General features: G+C 41.2%; 1 protein-coding gene and 1 pseudogene across 8 annotated transcripts in view; both read left to right on the top strand.

Annotated features, from left to right (window-relative positions):
• The window catches only part of LOC126512973 (UV excision repair protein RAD23 homolog B-like), a 28,447-nt pseudogene extending 13,891 nt beyond the window's left edge, over nt 1-14,556 (top strand).
• Rhbdd1 (rhomboid domain containing 1) overlaps nt 1-21,000 on the top strand; it is a 195,012-nt gene that overhangs the window by 57,781 nt on the left and 116,231 nt on the right. For 4 of the 8 annotated variants that reach the window (XM_050161015.1, XM_050161014.1, XM_050161013.1 and 1 more), the window contains exon 1: nt 18,158-18,296. The exons of 1 other annotated variant lie outside the window; for it this stretch is intronic. The gene's annotated coding sequence lies outside the window, so the exon portion shown is untranslated. Of the gene's footprint in view, nt 1-17,995; nt 18,015-18,157; nt 18,297-18,327; nt 18,525-21,000 lie in introns of those variants that run through there. 3 more of the 8 variants (XM_050161012.1, XM_050161016.1, XM_050161011.1) reach the window with 3 other exon arrangements.

Genomic DNA, 21,000 nt, shown 5'->3' with positions numbered 1-21,000 from the left:
TCAGGGTCTTCTATACGGTTCCATTGGTCGACTTCTCTGTTTTTATGCCAATACCAAGCTGTTTTCAATACTGTAGCTCTGTAATAGAGTTTGAAGTCAGGGATGGTAATGCCTCCAGACGTTCCTTTATTGTATAAGATTGTTTTTCTGGCCTCCTTCTTTGTGTATAAAAATGTACTGGTTATTCCACATCAATGCTGCAGTACAAGGATACATACAGTGTGGTGACAGAGTGCAGGGCAAAGGACAGCCTTTCTCGTTACTGATCGGGCACCTTTCTTCCTGACCTGAGACCACGGCACCCAAAGAAAAGGCTCTTTAAGAGTGGAAGTGGTGAACTAACTCCTGTTTCCGTCCTTTCTTTTAAGCAGTTTTATTCACCCAACGGACAACAAGGAAAGTGAATTTTGGTTTTCGACGACAGAACATGTTTAAGCTAACTGTTAATCACTGCTCTTGCCCAAGACTTCATCTTGCTTGTATATGAAATCAGGTATATGTGGGGAAGAATTTCACAGAAAAGGAGTTGTTTATATTTGAAATTTTCCGTTTGAAGGCCATATTGGGAAAGTTACGAAGATAAAGAGAGGAGGTGTCAGCTGGTGTGTGGAAGAACAATGTTGAAGAAATGTGGCCTGGCCCTGGCCGGGGAGCTGAGCAAACAGCATCTCTGCCACTGTCGTCGAGTTCTCAGATTCTGCTTGTTTTTGTTTTTTCCCCTTAACACAGAAAACTGAATCCGAATGGCAAGAAGGTAGCTCTGGCAGTTTACATGTGTGGGCCTTTACGATGGATCGTCATGCGGCTGCACTAGTAGGTGTTCACGGTGCTTTCCCTCAGGGGGTCCTGACAAAAACCCACAGAGAAAGAAACAACCAGCAGAAGAGTCCCGAGGCTGCCACTGAGGGGCCTGGAGCTTTACGGACTTTAAGCCACTTACTAATGCAGTTGGGACTGGGAGTGTTTTTCACATTCTTGAAAATCAACAAATGAACTTTTTGATAATTTCCTACCAGATTAAAAATAACTGTTTGAGGCCAGTATAGTTTACAGAGCAAGTTCCAAGACAGCCAGGACTGCATAGGGAAACCTTCTATGGAAAACCATAAATAAATAAATGACAAACAAACAAATAAATATTAAAAATTAAAAAAATAAAAACAAAATCATTTTTATATTTTCTTTGGCTCAGTAACTCTTACTTTTAGTCATACTTTAATATATTAACCCTTTCTTTTCTAGAATACTATTCATTTTTTTCTTTTGGATGTTAGGAACCCAAAATTCAAAATGAACTTTAGAAATAATTTAATGCTATTCCATCACTTTTTGGTGGAGAATATCATATTTCAGAGCTTACATCGGGGTTTAAACTCACGATAGAGATGAAAATCACTTTTTTTTTTTACTTTCCAGTTTTCTGTTTTTTTCTTACTCAATGTGTGACAAAAGCATTAGAAACAGGAACTTCTGTTAGGCCCACAAATAGCTTTCCAGCTCTGTGTGACATCAATTTCTACCCAGCCTGTTACAGACAGACCAGCCACAGCGCCTTCCAAGCTCTGCCAACTCATTCTCTGATAATTGTTTCTTTTGTTTGTCTCTTTGGCTTATATTGTATCCATTCAATTAATTAAATTTAAGGTTCTTGATATTGCTTAATAAAATTTAACTTTGTTGGGAGCCTTGCTCTTTCATGCATATGAAAAAAAATGTTTAAGAGTCATGTCAGCAGCTTAAATCAAAGGGTCTGTTATATGTTGAATGTGTGTGTGCTTCCAAACTCATATGCTGAAAGCCAATATAGGATGCACTGGCATTAAAAGATGGTACTGGGTCATAAGGATGATGTAGTTGGCATTTTCTTTGGGCCACCAACCAGTTCCCAAGTAAAGACATGGAGACTTATTATTAATTATGAATGTTTGGCATTAGCTTAGGCTTGTCCCACCAGCTCTTCTAATTTAATTTAACTTGTTTCTATTCATCTATGTTTTGCCTTGGGGATTTTTACCTTTCTTTCATTCTGTATGCCCTACTTTCTTGCTTCCTCTATGGCTGGCTGGCACATGGGGTCTCCCTATCATTTCCTTTTTTTTTCTTCCTGTAATTTAATTTCCTCCTACTTACTCTCCCTATCCTGAAGTTCCTTCATTCCTATTGGCCATTCAGCTTTTTATTAGACCAATTAGGTGCCTTAGGTAATTAAGGTAAAACGGTAACACATGTTTATATAATTAGACAAATGTAACACATCTTTACGTAACGAATGCAACAATCTTTGTACAGTAAAATATTCTGGAACAAGATGGAGACTTATGAATAGAATCAGAGCCCATAAAGGCCAGAGTGAGGTTTGTTCTGCTCCTACTTCTGACCTTCTACATGAGGGACATGATACCTTCTACATGGGTATCAAGGATGATCCGGAAAGCTTTTTGCTCCCCAGGCATCAGATCAGATGGGAGCTTGCTTTTGAAATTCCCAGCTTAAAGAAACATTACCAATAAGTTTCTGCTGCCTAGAAATTACCTAAGCTATGATATTTAGTTACGGCATCACAGATGACCTAAAATAGAGTCAATCTGCATGTCATTTCAAAATCCCAGTTTATGTTCTACTTGGTATTTGGATGTATACTGTGGAACAGCTATCTATGCTTCCTGGTAACTGAGCCCCAGGGCAGCTGGATATGGGCAGCTTAAGGATAAAGTAATACATTGCATTCACCTTACAAGAATAACATTTTTCCTTAAAAACACATCCTTATTCTTTGAAAAACAATCACACTTGTACACAAAACAACATATTGTCTGTAAAATACCTTCAAATGAACTGGGAAAGGTATACACATGTACATACTCGACATCAATTGTTTCTCTCTCCCCCTTCTCTTATTCCTCTCTTCTCCCTCTTTAATATTAGTCCCAAAAGAAGCCATGGAGCACTTTCAACACCACTGCTTATGTATTTCCTCTGTCCCCAAATCCAACTGGTTGCTGTGAAATTCTCCTGCTCACAAAGTCCTGGGGTGTGGATGCTGTATTTATCTAGGTTCTTTGCAGCCCTAAAAATGGAGTATTCTTTATACTGGGTTCCAATGCTTGGCTCCCCATTCTCTCTGAGGCCTCAACAGAATACATTTAGTTTCTATACTGTACAAATACAATGATCAAAATCATGTAACCAATCTCTGGGAGATTGTCGATTCTTCTTAGAGTCCCTGTCTTCCGAGCCCCACTGGTACTGTCCTTACAGCTCCATTCACAGCAATCTAGTTCTTTAATTTTCCCAACCTGCCCCTCTAAATTCACTATTAGTTCCAAATCCTTTCCTACAGGTTCGGGTATTTGTTACAGCAATAAGCTTATTTCTCAGTATCAACATTCTGTCTTAGACTGTTTTTGTTGTTGTTGTTGTTTTGTTGTTTTTGTTGCTGCAAAATAATTCCACAGGTTGAAACTTAGATGTGGCCCATGGTTCTGAAGTATCAGAAGTCCAAGACTGAGAGACACATCCGGCATGGGCCACTTTTCTGCACCATAGCATAGAAGGATGTATCACATGGGCAAGAGTGAGCACATCTTAGCATAGAAGGATGTATCACATGGGTAAGAGTGAGCGCATCATAGCACAGAAGAATGTATCACATGGGCAAGAGTGAGTGCATCATAGCACAGAAGAATGTATCACATGGGCAAGAGTGAGTAGCAGAGGACAAAGAGAATTTAACCTTGCTACAAAACCAACTCACCTCTCCAGTGACAAAACAACTTCTGAGATAATGACATTGATCTATTCATGACAGTTAAGCCAACATGTTCCAAAGTCCTCCCAGGAATCCCTGACTATAAGCAATGGCACTAGGAATTAAGTTCAGCACATAAATTTTGGGAAACATTCAAATCAAAGCAATCCATTTCAGAATTTCATTGATATATAACACTACACTGATTATACATTGATATACACACTACAAACACACACACACATACACTAGCATAGACTTTTTCTGCATGTATATTCAAATATATAATGTGTACACATATCCATCTAATATTAATATTATATATTATATATGTACACATTATATATTATAAAATATCCATCATATATCATGTAACTATATAATATACATTAATTTGATAGAGACCGCTTGAATAAAATAGAACAGATACTAACAATTAGGGCATCTTGAAAAGATTATACAGGAATTCTCTGCTATTTCTGACAGTGTTCCTTTATTTTTAAATGGTTTTTAAAAAGTGATTGGCAGCATTATGAGTTGTACAATCCCATTTAAAAATTGGCGTTCCTGTCATTTCATAAACAAAACCATTAATCATCTTGTTCTCTTACATATTTAGCACCTTAGATAACTGACAACCTTTGATTCATGAAGTTAATTCCCAAATAACAAATTCTGCGAGGTATCAAAAGGTGTCTTGTAACCAGGAAAGGAGTTAAATTGATGGGGAGTGAAGCTATCTTGACTTTCTGTGCCACCCCAACATTTCTATTCTTCTAGCCCTATTAGAACATTAGTGTTTCTGTGCTATGTGTATATGTGTGGTTGTACATATGTGTATGGGGATCAATGGGTAACTTTCAGGAGTTGGTTCTCCCCTACAACATGGGTCCTGAGGCTTGAAATCGGGTTATCAGACATGACTACAGGCACCTTTACCCACTGAGTCATCTTATCGGCCCAATTTAATTATTTTGAACACATCAGGTCAAATTGTGATGGAAAGACCCCTTTGAAGGGAAATACACTTGTGTCTGGGTATGTTTGCAACTGTCCAAAAGAGGCATTGCAATCCCTTTTATACTATAAGCTAGCAGGAAAGCTAAGCTAAAAGCCTATAGCATCGATTACTGTGGTCACTGCCAGATTCCCCAGATTTTGATGCAAATTCCATTTGCACTGTTTTCCTAGTAAGAACGCCTGTAGCTCTTCCTCTCCCAAGAACCCATCACCTGAACTTGTTTCTCGCACAGCATTTAGTGCTCATAAAACATTCTCCCAGATTTTAGGCAGCCTGGCTTAGGATGCTTACTTGGAGCTCACAAATGGAACATGGAAAAACAACTTGGGAACTGAACTCAAATTTCTCACCTTGGGGATGGAAGCCTGGGTATTTTGGTTGATATAAACATAGGCGGTAGATGAATTTAAAGTATTTTAAACCAATAATTACTAAAATACAGTGCAGAAGATTTATTATTTCAGCCAGGTGGTGATGGCACATGCCTTTAATCCCAGCACACAGAGAGGCAGAGGCTGGCGGATCTCTGTGAGCTCAAGACCAGCCTGGTCTACAGAGTGAGTTCTAGGACAGCCAGAGACACAGAGAGAAACCCTGTTTGTAAATCCCCCCAAAAGATTTAATATTTCAATGAAATAGAAAGACTGAAACTGTGTCCTATTGCCTTATAAACTGAAGATCAGTGGGCCAGCACTAAACTATAGTTGGAGAGAATGACCATGATAAGCTAAAGGACAATTGAAGGTTGCACATCACACTGGTTAGAAAAAAAAGGGTCTAAAATGGAAAAAATATACAAAAATAAAAAATTGTTGAAAATAATTCAAAAACAAATCATAAGTAGCTATTACTTTGGGTATTTGCAGCTTAGACAATGAGACAATCAAAATTATGGAAATAGGCACCTGAGTAAAAGAAATGAACTCATATTTTAGATGATATAATTGAATGCCTTCCAGGATGAGACATTTACTACTCAGAAGGAGAAATATGAGCTAGCCATGCTACACTCACTAGATATGGAATCTAACCGTTTGTTTCCTTATTTGTAAAATACCAATTACATTTGGTGCTTAGCATATACAGGCACATACAAATGGGAGATAATAATAATGAAAATAATCAACTTTTATCATTTATTGTGTTCCTACCACTTTGAAAAAAGCTCGAAATCCATGGTCTTAATTGAATAGCTGGTGTAGGAGGTTCTTCTGTTCATGTGTTGCTTTCATTGGTTAATGAATAAAGCAACTGCCTTGGCCTTTTGATAGGGCAGAACTTATGTAGGCGGGGCGGGGGGGGGGCAGAACTGGATTCTGGAAGGAAGAAAGCAGAGTGAGAGACGCCATGGATCCTCTACTGAGGATAGACATACTAGACCTTTGATGGTATGCCATGACCTCGTGGTGATACACAGATTAATAAAAACGGGTTAAACCAGTATGTAAGAGTTAGCCAATAAGAAGTTAGAGCTAATGGCCAAGCAGTGTTTTAATCAATACAGTTTCTGTGTGGTTATTTTGGGGCTAAGCCAGCCGGGTGGCCGGGAAGAGCAAGCAGGCCTTCCCCTTGCAACAGAGGTCATACTGGTGATAATAGGAGATCTTGCAGAGTGTCCAATGAATAAAATAAATAATTTTAAACCTGCCAAAAATAAAAATAAAGACCTGAGCTGTAAGAAAAATAGCCTGAATCCAGAGGTCTTAGCAAGTAAAGAGGTTCAAGGTTTGTGTTAAAACTTAGAGTGTCCCGGTTGTTCCACCAGCACCATTCCTTCCATTCTCCACTGAAGCCCTGCCACCTAATGGTGTTGATAGGACACTGACCACCAGTCACTTCCACAGAGCGCCCAGTCAGACTTCCCAGAGATACCCTTGGACTAACAGATTCTATGCTGTACCACTATTCCCTGGAGAGACCAAGACAGAGAGAATGAAGTTTATTTATCTTCAATGGTGGGAGGAGATGGCTCCCTAAGGGAAAAATATAATTCATGATGAGAGAATAAAATTTTCTTTGCTTAGTGCCCCAATGTAGGAAATAATCTGTTTATGGTATGATTGGAAATTAGAAAATGCTTGCTATATAAATAGGAGTTTAAGCATTAAATTGTTAACTATGTTAAAATACTTGCACAAATTATTTTACTGTTATCACAGCCACCTCAGCTTCATTAGACTAATCAAGAGTTGACTAGTAAAATTGATATGCAATTACAATAGTGTCCATAATCACGTTGGGATAATTAACTACCATAGGTCTTCTTGTAAATGCAATGTTCTACGTGTTTGGGCTACACTTTATTGCTGATAAGATCTTTCTCATTGACTGTAGATTAACTTAGTCATGATGGATTTTAATTCTATTATAGTCTTTGAAGACAATGAAAAACCATTTGAGGTCTAAGACACACATTTTCATGTAACTACCAAAGAAAAGATGATTATAACAATTTCTAAAACATGCTACTACGCTGGATCCCATTATTGAATGGCATTTTCCCAACTATGATTTAATAGTCATTTTAAATATACAGTCTATAGATTTCCCACTCTTCTTACATGTCAGTTTCCTATCCCATTTAGTCTCGGATGTTGGAGATGCTAGGAATATAGACTGTCTGCCAAGGAGAGGTATAGGTACACAGTGAAGCCAGCTCTACAAAGAACACATTGCAGGCTGCATGGTCATGGGCTGGGGGCTACCCCAGCTCACTTGGTGCTCAGATCATTTTTCCACTTGCAGCTTCAGCAAAGAGTGTCTCCCTCACCGGACTTCAGTCTTGCTTTAGTCTAATCTTGCTAGGTCTATCCCTCCTCTTTGGAACATAAATATTTACTTTGTGTATTTTGGAAGCATGGAAGTTACTGGGTGACTTTACGGAGACCTGCAGTTAAGACATTGTCTCCAGTCTCAGAAGAGACTTTGGACTTTTGAACACTGTTGAGAGGAAGACTATGGAACTTCTGAAGTTGGAACTAAGTACAATTTTGTGTCATCTACCAATCCCCAATAAATACTATAATGTCATTGGAAGGTAGAACCTCTCTGGAGGGTGGTTAGGTCATGGGAGAGGAGCTCTCATAAATGAGGCTGTTACACTTATAAGAAGGATTCCTAGAACTAATGCTACCCACAGTCAGGTGAGAACACAGTAAGAAATCTATGAAAAAGTAGGCTCCCACTACACAGTCTGCTGGTTTTGACAGTGAACTTCTCAGACTGTATTATTATTATTATTATTATTATTATTATTATTATTTTGTGTTTTTGAAACAGGATCTCAATATGTAACCCTGGCTGCCTGGCTATTCTGGAACTTGCTGTGTAGACCAGACTGACTTCAGACTCACAGAGGCCCACCTGCCTCTACCTCTTGAGTGCTGGGATTAAAGATTTGTACCAACAAGTGTAAGGCTCATGGGTCTACCCCTCCTCCCGGGGGTGGGGGTGGGTTCATCTTGAGGACAGTTTCTGACCAGACATCTTGTTGCAATTTCCGGCTAAACATCCTGTTTGTTTCTGTGCTCCCTCTGCCCCCCTGGTGGTTAGCTATAAGGCCATTGTTTACTCCATTTGGGGCTTGGTAATTTTCCACCTGCCTGGGAGGGGGGGGATTTCCATTGTGCAGTAGCTAGGTATATAAGTTTTCCTAAGCTTGAATAAATGGCACTCCGCATTATCTCCTCACGAATGACCCACGTCTCTGTTGTGTTCTTTTAGTCTCCAGGCCCTTGCCCGGCTTGCAAATGATACAGTAGCAGGAACTGTACCTTAGAGAGTAACGCAGGCATTACAACCATGCCTGACTCAAAAATTCCTTTTTTTAAATGAGCAATTTAATCCATTTATAGTGTTGTTGTTATAGTGCCCTGTTCTAGTTAGCTTCTCTGTTGCTGTGAGAAAACATTGACCAAAAGCAACTTGAAGAAGAAAGGTTTTATTAGGCTTACAGGTTATGGTCCACCATTTAGGAAAGCCAAGGCCAGACCCCAGAGGAAAGAACTGAAGCAGAGACAATGAAAGGATACTGCTTATTGGTTCACACCCAGGTCATTCTCAGCTTCCTTAGTTCTACAACTCAGGCTCACCTGCCCAGGGAAGGCACCACCCAGTGGGCAGGGCCATCAAACACATCATCCTTAAACCATAACCTTTCCTTTCTTGCTCCTGAGATCTCAGGTTGATATCACAATATAAAACCCAGCCCGGTTTTTAAAAAGCCAGTCTTTAAAATTTTTTTTATTGCTTTAGAAATTCAATGTCTCTTTAGAAGTCAAAAATCTTTTAACCGTGGAATCCTGTAAAATAAAATTTAAGTTACATAATTCTTATTCCAACAGGGACAAACCAACAGCAAAAAGGCAACAACCCAGTTTCACTTAAGCAAAACCGAAGTACAGCAGTGTAACTCCAAATCTTGAAGCTCAGCTGTCTGACTTCCGGGACTCAGAACAGGCTCGATCAGTTCCGCATCTCTGTGTCAGCCATCCCCAGCATGCAGTTTATCCAGTAGAATCAAGGTGGCTCCACTTCACTGGAGAGTGTCCTTGATGGTCATAGCATCTACAGTATCCCGGAATCTCCATGGCAACTGAGGCTGCATCTTTACCAATAGCCCTTTCTGTATTTTCTTTAGGAACTTGACCCTGCCGTCTGTTGCCAGGCCTCATCCAAACTCAGTGGCCTCCTATGCCTACAAAACCAGTATGTGGGAGATTCTTAAGCATTACTGAGTTCAACTGCTGGCTTAAGATGCAGCCTTGGCACGCCTGGACGAAGGCCACCATTTGCTGACTGTGAGGAACGATTACTCAGAAGATTTACCTTCCAAGATACTAGGCTTTTATTAATCACAGATTTTCCCCCCAGATAAACCAGCATCCATTATTCTAGTAAAACAAAGGTTTTACTCCCATAGATTCATAATTCTAATATCACACACAGTCATGAACATGCATGCATACACACACACACACACACACACACACACACACACACACAAACACAGCCCTTATAGAATTGTTGGAGCATTCTCGACATTACCTCTAAAATTCACGAGCCCTGACCTCCATCATCTGTACTTCTGTCCACTTTTCGGCTTTAGTGTATATACACACACACACACACACATACATATAGTACTTCACATTGAGTTTTAAAAAGTAAAATCAAACACTCTATACTGATCTTCACATATATATGACTGGATTTGTTTTGCTAATGAATTGCTTTGAGCTTTTATATCTATATGAAGCATATTATCTGTAGCTCTTTTTTATTTTAATAAATTCTTTATTAGCAAGGAATCAGGACTGCGAGGGGTGCACCCACACATTGAGACAATGGGGATGTTCTATCGGAAACTCACCAAGGCCAGCTGGCCTGGGTCTGAAAAAGCCTGGGTTAAAACCGGTCTCACTGAACATAGCGGACAATGAGGACTACTGAGACCTCAAGAACAATGGCAATGGGTTTTTGATCCTACTGTACCTATTGGTTTCGTGGGAGCCTAGGCAGTTTGGATGCTCACCTTACTAGACCTGGATGGAGGTGGGTGGTCCTTGGACTTCCCACAGGGCAGAGAACCCTGATTGCTCTTTGGGCTGACGAGGGAGGGGGACTTGATTGGGAGAGGGAGAGGGAAAGAGGAGGCGGCGGTGGGGAAGAGACAGAAATCTTTAATAAATAAGTAAAAACAAAACAAAAAAATAAAATAAAAAAAAGAAATGCTAATGCTAAAAAAATAAATTCTTTATTATGGTATCAGGGTAATTACCTCATAGAATGAGAACTGATCTTCTATTTTCAAGAAGTTCACACAGTTATTTATATCATTTTTTCCTTAAATATTTGATCAAATTCATCAGTTAGTCCACTTGAGTGTGAGCTTTTCTTTGTGGGTAGGTTTTAAATAATACACACTCTTACTTGTCTATTATGAGTTGAATTGTGTCACTCATAAAGATAGGATGAGATCCCACTGATCACCACTCTGATGTTAGACTACAGACCCCTTTTCAGGGGACGCCCATCTACCTGCATCCCTGTCTCTCTCCACCCTCCTAGCTGGGGTGCAGTCCCCAGGCTATCAGACAACAGTGGCTACTCCACAAGATGGATTCATGTTTAACTAAATGGGTCTTACTTCCTCAACATCAAGATTGTATATTTTTTCCTCAAAATGCAAGATCCTCTCAGCCTCCTCTGTCATCCGGGAATGAAGGAGAGCTTGACTGTACACAAACACATAATATGGATCACTCATCAAACACACGGCATAGAATAGAAACCTATGGGGACCCCCCCACACACACTCTCTCCATCATGGGCCTAAACTCTCCTCAGAGCTGCCACCATGTTGTCCCCCCATGGCATTTATAACACTTACAATACATTTCTTACCCCAAAGTAGTTTTGTCTTAATGTCCCTCTTGATCTACTCACCTGTGACCTTACCCTCAGGATGTTTTATTTGAATGACGACCATTGCAAGTGTAATGTTTAGATGAGGTCACATTGAGATAAATGGGCGTTTTCAACCCGTGACTGTCGTGGAGAGAGAGAGAGAGAGAGAGAGAGAGAGAGAGAGAGAGAGAGAGAGAGAGAGAGAGAGAGAGAGAGAGAGAGTGTATGCATGAGCTGCTGGGGAAGCACCATGTTTTAATGCCCACAGACACACACGTGTTGCTGTGAAAACCAAAGAAGACTAAAGTTTGCTACAAAGCTAGAAAGAGGCAAGGATTTTCCCTCCTGGTTTAGGAGGGAGCTTTGATACTGGACTTGCAGCCTCTAGAGCTGTGAGAAAACAAGCAGCTAATGTTTCAGGTTGTCCAGTTTCTGGTTACTTTCTTTCTTTTCCTATGTTAGATATCAATCCTAGACAATGAAGTCTTTTTAGATGTTAATTTTTTGAACAAGTTTTGACAGTTTGTATCCAAGACCTTGTCTACTTCATTTGCAACAGTTACCTTAATAACATGCATTTATACATAGTTTCTTATAATCTTGTAATAAATTTCTACAGAGTGGGTCATGTGATATATGTATTTTCAGGCCTAATTTGGGGCATTTGTATCTTTTTCCTCTTTGTAAATCAAATAGTCATTAAAAAAATCATATTTCTTGTAGACCTCTCTCCATTTTTCTGTGCACTAGTTCCTCATTTATGTTTGGTGTATATATCTCTGTGTGTTCGTTTGTTTGTTTTTGTCTTAAAACTAAACTTTTGAGACTCTTTTCCAAGACAGTGCTTTGAGGAAGTGCCTTTCAGATCATTGTTTTAGATGGAACTAGGAAATTTTAATGTTTTCTTTTTGCCCAGTTAAAACTTTTTAATTTTCTTTACCTTTTTAGCCATTGAATAATTTAATTTCCCAACACTATTGTCGATTCCTAATTTAATTCATTGTTACCAGAGAGGATACCCTGTACAATCCCATTCATTCTAAATTTATTCACACCTGTTTTATGACCCACCATATGGGGCTATTCAAGAGAACACACACTTTAAAATGAGTATAAATTCTGCTGCTATTAAGTAGAGTGGTCTGCACTTAGCATTTGTGTTGAGTGGTTTTTTTTTTCCCTACAGCTTCTATATACTTAATGGTTTTGGGTCTAATTTCCTACCAATTATTGAGAGTATTGAAATATCAGACTCTTGTTGTCTACCTCTTAATTCTATTTTCCCCCACCCCCTTTTTGCAGCTGCTGGGCAGGCACTCCATCACTGGGCTACACCCTGAACTCCCAGTTCTACCAATTGTATTGTTGGACATTTATGGTTCTTGGATTTTCTTAATGTGTTGGCTATCTTACAGTGAAATCTTTTTATTCCTACAAAGCTTTAATTTTCTTAAAGTCTATTTCCCATGCCCACTATAAGTCTCTTAGAGTTACTCTCTGTGTGTATAGTCTGCTGTTAAGTATTGACAGTCTTATCATAACACGTGGTCCATTTCTGCCCTGTTGTAATCATGTATATCACAGTTGAATCATTTAATTTGCAAGCTGCTCCATAAGAGGGATGATATACATTCCTTTATCCATCTTTTTTAAAAAATTATTTGTTTATTTAATGTACATTGGGGTTTTACTTGCATATATTTCTGTGTGAAGGTGTCAGATACTCTGGCACTGGAGTTACAGACAGCTGTAAGCTGCCATGTGTGTGCTGGGAACTGAACTCGGGTCCTTTAGAAGGGCAGTCAGTGCCCTTAACCACTGAGTCTTCACCTTTATCCATCTTTTGAAACAGTTTTGGGTGCAATATATTTGATTCATTAGAAGTGGTAAAGAAGAACCAAACACCTCGTTTACAAGATAATCCAGTTTTGGGTGCACGGTGTTGTTGCCCGGCATCTTGGACCTTCAGGCTGGATTCTGAAGGTGGCGACTTCTGTCTGTTTCCCTGCTAGCTCCCACAGGACTGGATTGTGGACTGACAAAAGAGGTAGACCACAGCTCCCGTTCTGATGTAAGCACCACATTTTAGGAACACTAGTTTAAATAAAGTGGCTAATACCAAGAATTGTTGCTTGTCCATCAAGGCTTAGCTACAATTCAAACTACATGTTAGACCATAAATACATGTTAATATTAAATGGAATGTGCATATTGTTATCTTATCTGACAATTAAAAATACTTTTGAGCTCTTTAAGAGCACGAGGATCGCGGTCACCCCTGGGGTATCCAGGCCCCAGTGCAGGCACCAAGTAGGTCATTCTTAAGACCCCTCAGAAGCAGACCTTCAAGATCAGATCGACATCAGCCGGGAGGAGACAGTGGCACTGAAAGAGAAGACTGAATCTGAAAAGGGGAAGATGCCTTTCCAGTAGCAGGTCAGAAGCTAATCTATGCAGGCCAAACCCTCAGTGACGACACTGCTCTCAAAGAATACAAAACTGATAAGAAAAACTTGTGGTGGTTATGGTGACAAAACCCAAAGCAGTGACAGCCCCAGTGCCAGTGCCAGCTCAGCCATGGAATGCTCCCACCATGGCTGCAGTTAGCTTCTCCACGGCAGCAGTTGTGGCTCAGGCTCCAGCCCCCACCCCTGTTTCAGCTCCCACTTCCACACCAGCATCTACTACTTCAGCTTCAACTACAGCATCTTCTGTACCCGCACCTCTAGTGCAACTCAGCCTAAGAAAGCTGCAGAAAAGCCAGCACAGTCCTCAGTGGTTACTAGCCCAGCACCAGCTGACAGTACACCAGGAGATTCGTCCCGGTCAGAAGACGCAAAAAGTGCCCTTGTGACAGGTCGATCTTAAGAGACTATGATAACTGAGATCGTGTCAATGGGTTATGAACGAGAACAAGTAATTGTGGCCCTGAGAGCCAGTTTCAACAACCCCGATGGAGCTGTGGAATATCTTCTAATGGGAATCCCGGGGGATAGAGAAAGTCGGGCCGTGGTTGATCCTCCTCCCCAGGCAGTGAGTACTGAACTCCTCAGTCTCCAGCAGTCCTTGGATTTTTAAGGACTCAACCTCAGTTTCAACAGATGGGACAAATTATCCAGCAGAATCCTTCCGTGCTTCCAGCTTTGCCACAGCAGATAGGTGGAGAGAACCCTCAGTTGCTGCAGTTAAAGGCACTAGATTTCCTGAAGGACTTGTGATTCAAGCTTACTTTGCTTGTGAGAAGAATGAGAATTTGGCTGCCAACTTTCTTCTACAGCAGAACTTTGACGAAGATCGAAGGGACTCTTGTATCTCACTCACGCCAGTGCATTACACTAACTTTGTTCACTGGACTGTCCGGGGTGCCTTGGGCTCATAGCCACAATATTTGGTATATGGTAGTAGGTTGGTGGGGTGGGAGGGAGGGAGCTAGGACACAGGGCAGGGATACACACGATGCATGTCTGCTTCAGCTAGCAGATGCTACAGAGCCACACAGTGTAAAATACTAGACAACCAAACATCTGCCTTTGCAGGTCTTCATTCTTCCAAACAGTAAGTAACATTTCCTGGGTTTCACTCTAGTGTATTAGATCCAGAAATTTAGTGTGATACCCTGCTTTCTCTTTTCTTTGACTTAACATTAAAGGTTTCTGAATTTTTGTTACCTAGAATCTACAGTCTGTTTTATGGCAACACTGGATAATGGCTTTTTGAAATTGGAAAAAAAATGGAGCACCTGTAAACAGAAATGCCAAATTATTGGTGGTCATTGTTGCTGCTTCACATAAATATGAAACTGATGCAAAAGGAAGCCCTTTCTTCATGTTCAGTACTTGGGAGGGTAGAGGGGGTCATTTTCTTAAAAAGAGAATAATTACTGCGATTTTTAAACTTCCTGATTATTGAATGTGAGACCCTCTGACGTGATTTGAGAAGCTGTACATATATAGGCAGAGTTATTTTTACATTCTTTATTTGTTTTGGGAAAATTGGTAGGTGTCTAATTACTGTTTACTTCATTGTTGTATTGCAGTAAAAATTAAAAAAAATAAAATCATATTTTACAAGCTAATGTAACAATTGTGTGCTTTTTATATTAGAGGGCTTATTCTGGCATTGATTCTTTAGTGTTTTTGGTTTTTTGCTTTTTTTTTAGCCCTGGCTGTCCTGGAACTCATTCTATAAACCAGCCTGACCTTAAACTCAGAGAGATCCACCTCTGTGCCCTGAGTGCTGAGATTAAAAGTGTGTGCCACCACCACCCCGTGATACTTCAGCATTTTTTAAGTCTTGTTTACATGTAAGAATCTACTGACTATTAAATTTAGGCTAGGCAACTAAGACTCCCAGGTGACATCTGTCAAGTTAGAAGGGATTCTGGCATGATACAAAAGGCTCATCTTACCTAGAACTTTTAAAGTCTAGCTTGCTCAGCAAATCATTTCACACAGGCTGAAAGAGCAGTTTTGAGACAGGGTCTCATGTGGCCCAGGATAGACTCAACCTGGTGATGCACCGGTGGGTGTCCTGAACTCCTGATAGTCTTGTCTCTACTTTTCAAGTGCTGAGATTACAGGCATTTGCCTTCATACACGGTAAAGTCATTTTCAAAAACAAAACAAAACAAAACAAAAATCTCTGTCCTCTCTGTCTTCTCAAATGTCAATGAAACATTTTACTTATATTTAAAATAGGATAGAAATGTTTTCATTTACTTTTTTTTTTTTTTTTTTGAGACAGGTACTCATATAGCCTAAGCTGGTCTTGAAGTTATGCAACTGGGGCTGGCCTCAAGTTTATGTTCTTCTCATCTCTACCTTCAAACTGTTGGGGTTATCGGTGTGTATCCTCGTACCCTACTCCCTAAGCACACTCCTAAGCCTTATCTACAAATGTATGTTTTTTTTTTTTTTTTTTTGAGATTACTGATTTGAAACTTGATTTCTGGCTCTTCTAAAGTCACCTCTGCATTTAATGACTTAAATAAGTGACAAAAACAATGTAAGTATAAAAAGGTGTGGAGGGTGGCAGAGAATAGAAGACAGGAGTGAAGAGGCACAACTTAACATCAGTGCAGCCATGACAGGCTGCAAACTAACAACAGTGGGACTAGGCCTCACCATTATAGTAATCAGGAAATGCTCAGACAGTACCCTGCGGGGACCAATCAGAATTGAGACCAAAAAAAGTACTAGATGCTTCAGAACATTAAGAATACCTTAGCTGCCCAAGCCATACCATTGTCACCTGTATTCAGGGGCCTAGTTTGGTGACAACAGGTTCCCCGGTTGTCAGTCAGGAGTCAGTGATCTTCCACAAATTCGGGTCAGCTGATTTTGTGGGTAGATGAAGTCACTGTTAGGGGGACCAGGATCTAACTCTAATGCATGAACTGACTTTGTAGAGCTCATTCTCTATGGACAGATACCTTGCTCAGCCTAGGCACAGGGAGGAGGAAGACCTTGGTGCTGCCTCAAGGAGGGGATGGGACAGTTCTATTGACTTCTCAGGGGAGGCCTTAACCTCTCTGAGGAGTGGATGGGGGTGGGTGGAGAGGGGTAGCAGGAGGAGAGGAAGAAGGGGGAACTGGGATTGGTATGTTAAAAAAGAAAAAAATAGCTTTCTGAACTTGTATATAGGTCGCCAATTTTCTTGTAGTGACACCATTACCAATCCCTGTTTGACAAAACTGTTACCTTACTCCTGCCCAATCAGTTCAACCCCCATCTGATTTTGGAATTTCCCTATCCACCCATCCGTTACTTTTCAAAAATCCTGCCTCAACTAAGCTCTGGGCTCCCTGATCCAACCGCTGTGTCAGAACAGACAGAGTCCAAGTTCCAGTTTTGCAAGAAAGACTTTGCTTTTGTATATGGATTCTGGACTCCTGGTGGTCTCTGGGGAAGGGGGCTCATGACATGGGCATAACAAGGAGCATAGTAATAGAATGGATGCATTATGATTGATCAGAAGGAAAAAACAGGGAGTCCCTCCATTTGAGAAATTGCACCTATTTTTTCCAAGGAGGTATTTATTTAGTGTAAATTACTTCTCCCTGTTTACGTGGGCTTCTGTTTTCAGGAATGCAGTTTCTCATTGTCAGTCTTGGACCAACATACTCTTTCACCTTAAAAGAGTTAAAGTATAAGGTTCAAGAATTCATCCTTGAATTTGCTAAGAATTTTGTCATTTCGAAGTCTCAAATATATCTTCTATAAATGAGCCACATTTTCACTTACATTCCAACCCTAAGATAAATATTTCTAGGAAGAGTTATTCTATTATACAATAATAGAAGAAAAACTTTTGTGGCACATTAAGTTTTAACCCACCAACTAAACACGGCTGCTATAACCTTTGGAAAATAAACAGAGGGCTACCTGCACCCAATTCGCGCCCTGGAAAAGTGAAACTTTCCTCCAGTTCCTAGAAAAATTGATGTCAAAGATGTCTACTTGTACGAAATTAATGCAGCATAGTCTTTAGCTGAATCTGGCTTCTACACTGCCCACGAAACCGGTTCCACACTAGAAGCAGAAGGGAAATTGCATCAAATGACCTAAGACTCAAATACCTTATACCTCAAGCCTTATACCTTATACCTCAAGCAGTAAACAGGCAAAGCAGCGCAGCCTCGGAACTGCGCCTGGGGACCGAAACGTACACCATGGCCTTGTTTCGCTGGCCTACTTTCTGAGATAAGCGGCTCTCTCCGGCCCGTGTGGAGCAGGCAGTGTCTCCTCTGTCCACTTCTCAGGCTGCACTTGGCCAGGAATGGACTTTCTCCACCTTGAGGGAGCTGGCCATAGGCAGGACTAATGCGCTCTGAGTGTGGTAAGTGGTCTTTGGTTATTTGTGGCGGTAAAAGGACGCTGACATCGTTGTAACTCAGTGCTGAGTCGGACGACCCCTACATAATTAGCTAGAGGAACCCGAGAAAGGCCGTAAACAGCACTGAGCATGCGCGGCCAGTGTGCTTCTTTACAGCCAGGCCGCCGGAAGTGGAGCTTCCGGAATCGGCGTCCGTGCGGGAAGTGGAGCCTCGGGATTCGGAGTCCGGGCGTGATGACGCGCATACGCGGGAATACGTGAGGACGCAGGCGGGTCTTAGAGAGAGTGAGTTTCCGCGTCTGTTCGGCTGAGTTTGGGGCGTCGCTTTTGTGCGGCAGGTGTCGCGGCTTTCCCGGACCTCAGATGGAGGGGCCGGGGCTGAGATCCCTGGCGCGGGCCGGGCGGAAACGCTGCCTTGGGGCTAGGGTCCGCCGGGCGGAAGCGCTGCTTTGGAACCGGGCGGGAGATCAGAACCGGCCGGGCTGGTCTGGGTCTTCTTCCCTCAGGCTCAGGGTGGGTGGGGAATGGGGGTCGAGGGGGAACAGGGGCCTGGTGGTGGTCGGGGAGGAGACGCGGGCCGGTCTCACCCTGATAACTTGCCCGAACGCTTGGAAGTCAGGGCTACCCGGATGGGCTTTTGATAGTAGGTTCCTCTGATATCGGCAAGTTTGAGACGAAATTGCATCAGCCACAGAGCTTATTGTAGCAGGTGTTTGTGGGGACCGTTGCTTCGGTCTCGACGAAAACCCATACTAACCTCTGAAAGGCTGTTTCACGTTATTGGGGACAGACTTACACCTGAAGGACTCATCTCTGTTCTGCCCACACAAAAAGCTCGTATTGTATGCGTTTCTGTTGTTGCAAACAAGGCATCAAGTATTTTTTAAAACTATTAATATCTGATTGTTACACAATTAAGATTTATTTGTCAGGCTGTCTTAAAGTCCCTTTCAGTAGGTTCGTGGCACGCACCTTTTTTGTTGTTGTTGTGGAGGGTGTCTAGTTTTCATACCTCTCTACTTTTTGTTCCAAAGTCCTAGCCGCCGTTACCTCTTCCTGCTTTTGTTACTGGTTCTGCTTCCACTCTTCTAGTGTTCTGACTCATTCCAGGAGAGCAGGTGATCCACACACAATAGTCCTGCTTTGGTCCCGGATTGCCACATTATCATCGTCTTCTGGGGAATTGTTGGCAATACAGATTTTAGTGTCACAGCCCTTTGAGCATGCCTTCAGGTCCATTCCAGTGCTTCTGGGTGCTGAATTTCACGAACAGCATAGCTATAAAAAGTACTTAGTTGCGAAGTCACAGATGCTGTTTGAATAAGGTGAAGTCACTTAACTGTGACGTCATAGTGCTAAGCATTCCATGAGCAAACAAGTAGGTAGTGCTAACACATGTTACTCAAAAGTCAGGCGTTACTAAGTTACTAGACCTGCATGAAGAAAGCACGGAGATTGTGGAGGAAGGGCAGATTGTGGGATCCATAGGAGATGGGAGTCCATGGATATTGTGGCTGCCGCATAAAGGATATTTCTTTTATCCTGTCACATTCTGAGAATTTAGACACAGGATAACTTTTTAGCTGGATATGGTGGCTTACACCTGTAATTCTAGTGCTCTGGAGGCTGAGGCAGGAGAAATCAGAAGTTGGAGGCCAGCCTGGGATACATAATGAGGCACTATCCAAAACATCAAAACACCAGAAAGTTACAGCAGTAGGCACTAATACTAGTAATATTTACAAAATGGGCTGATAGTAATTGTGACAAAGTAATTTAAACTTTTTTGGTTTTCTTGTTTCTTCAGCTTATTTATACCAAAGGTTGACCTAGAATTTGGTAAAGGCCAGAACAGAGTTGAAAAGAAAGGTAGAGGAGTGGCTAGCACTCCAAAGCCAAAGCTGATGATGTTTCTAGCCTTGTCTTTTGTCCTCATATGTCATACAGCTCCATCATAGCAAAGAAGGCCTCGTGTCTGTTTTTATTTGAAGGCTCACAATTAAGTTAGACAGGCTCTCAACCTGCTGATAGTCTTCAAGTTTCTACATGTAGCATTTTCTAAGAATTATTCCTTTCTCCAAGAGTCCACCTAGGGGAAGAAAGAATTGTTCAGGATTTGAAGAGACTGCCCTAGAGCCTAGACTTTGTCACAGTATTGAAAAGGATTAGCAACTAACTGTGGCTTGTATAACATACAACTTTGACTAGAGAGCACTGGCACTCAGTACCTGAGACTCTGCAATACCCTAGGGAGTAAATTGTCATGTACATATGCTGCTTGTGATACCAGCTTCTGTCAGTATCAGTTAACCTTACCACCAAAATGATTCAGTCCCGTCACGAAACAATTGTTTTTCAAAGGCTCCAAATGTTTTCTTACTCTCTGTATGAGAAGGATGGGTAGCTATGGTTCTGGGTCAGACCAACCCTGCTTGAGTCCTGTCCCCCCTGTGCATTGATTATGGCCTACAGACAAATTAGCATCTGTCCAGTTTTAATCTCCCCCTGTAAAGTGGAAGTCATAACAGCATCTGAGGTGCCTATGTTAAATGAGACAGTGTGTTAACTCTTATTTGTTACTGCATCATGTTAGACAATGTCTCTTGTTGGAAGGGGAAGAAATGTTTGTCAATTTCATGCTGACTGCCTTGTTTATTTCCTAATGATACAAGGTCATTTTACTACCCGGCCACTTCTCTTTTCAAGTGGCGAAGCTGCTGAAGTGAGAGTCGAGACTTCATAACATTGTGAGAGAAAGCCAACACTTGGAGAAGGTTACAGCTCAGCTTGGTAGAAAACCGTTAGTTATTTCAACAGCAGTGATTTCTAGACATTGTTTTCATAATTTCCAGAAGATTAGAGTTAATTAACATCAAAATGTCTTTGATTATCTTATACTTGATTTCTTTGGGTACAGATTTCTCTGTCATATGATGCTTTTTGTGTTATAGACAATGATACCTCTGCAGATAAATGCATAAAAATGTTA

This window comes from Alexandromys fortis, unplaced genomic scaffold, assembly GCF_014885135.2.
Source record: "Alexandromys fortis isolate MF-2015 unplaced genomic scaffold, M_Fortis_MF-2015_v1.1 scaffold_98, whole genome shotgun sequence".
In the NCBI taxonomy this organism is placed as follows: Eukaryota; Metazoa; Chordata; class Mammalia; order Rodentia; family Cricetidae; genus Alexandromys; species Alexandromys fortis.
This window is presented reverse-complemented; position numbering and strand designations above follow the sequence as displayed.